Here is a 1,329-nt window from a genome sequence, read left to right on the forward strand (position 1 = left end):
AAAAAAAAAAAAAAAAAAAAAAAAAAAACGGCCTCATATAAGGTTTGCCTCACTATCAAAAAAGTTTTGATGCAGAAGGAAATGATTTGGAGCCTTATGTTATGAGGTCTGCTAATCACATGTGATACAGGCAGAGCAGCCATGTGAAAAAGCCAGAAAAATTTATTAGTGCACTCTTTATTGGGCTTACTTGCCTTCAGTAGTTCCTCAGGTGGCAATAAAACTAATTAATTTGGAGTTATATACATTCTCAGATATAAACAAACTCTTTAGAAGCAATGTAACTTTGAAACTTTTTTTTTTTTCTTTTTTAGAGATAGGGTCTCATCATGTAATGCAGGCTAGCCTTGAACTCATGGTGATGAAACTTTTTGATATTTAGAAATGCGTCATATTGGGGCCGGTGAGACAGCTCCGTGGTCTAAGCACCTGCTTAGGCAAGCTTAGGCAAGTGCACAAGGACTACAGTTTGATCACAGGCACCACATGCCATGCCAGCCACAGGAAGAAGAAAGAGAGAAAGAGAAAGAGACAGAGACAGAGAGAGCAAGAGCGAATGAGAGAGAGCAAGAGAGAATGCAAGAGCGAGAGTGAGCGAGAGAGGTCTCATACAACATGAGTGCACTTATATAATCATAGGTTTCATACATACTTTCAAACCATAGGAAACAACTGAAAAACTAATTAACATTGTTATTCTTGGCTCTGTGATTGTTTTATATGTTTAATTTTTTTCTTACTCCTAGCTAATAAGCTTATCCTCCAAGGAACCTGCTGCAGAGGTGGACAGAGCAGTGACTTCTTTAATACCAGTTTCACTGTTAAGGATGTTTGTCATTTCCAGTGATTTTTACAGTCAAGCAGGTTGATGGTTCGGTGATATCTTGTTAGTAGTATTTTAGGTTCATTGGTCCCTTGTGATGATTTGCAAAAGTTCCTTAATTAATGAGCCTAAATTGCACATTCAAAATACAGCTTCCAGAATACCAACTGTGTGATCAATGTAACCGTGAAGAATTCACGAAGGCTGCTAATGTGCCAGGAAAGGGCATGTGAGGAAATATAGGAATAGATGCTTTATTGATTTACTAAAGATAACTGAATTGCATCTGTTCTGCAATCATGATTATTGATGAGCACTTTGCATATCGCTGCTATAAATATTCTGGAATTTCTCAGCTGGACATAGTGGCACAACCCTATAATCCCAATACTTGGGAGGCTGAGGCAGAACAAGTGAGCACCACCAAGTTCACAACCAGCCTGAGTTATATAGTGAGTCCAAAGCCAGCCTAAACTACATAGCAAGACCCTGTCTTTAAAAAAAAA

This window comes from Octodon degus, unplaced genomic scaffold, assembly GCF_000260255.1.
Source record: "Octodon degus isolate 3935 unplaced genomic scaffold, OctDeg1.0 scaffold00021, whole genome shotgun sequence".
NCBI classification, from domain to species: Eukaryota; Metazoa; Chordata; class Mammalia; order Rodentia; family Octodontidae; genus Octodon; species Octodon degus.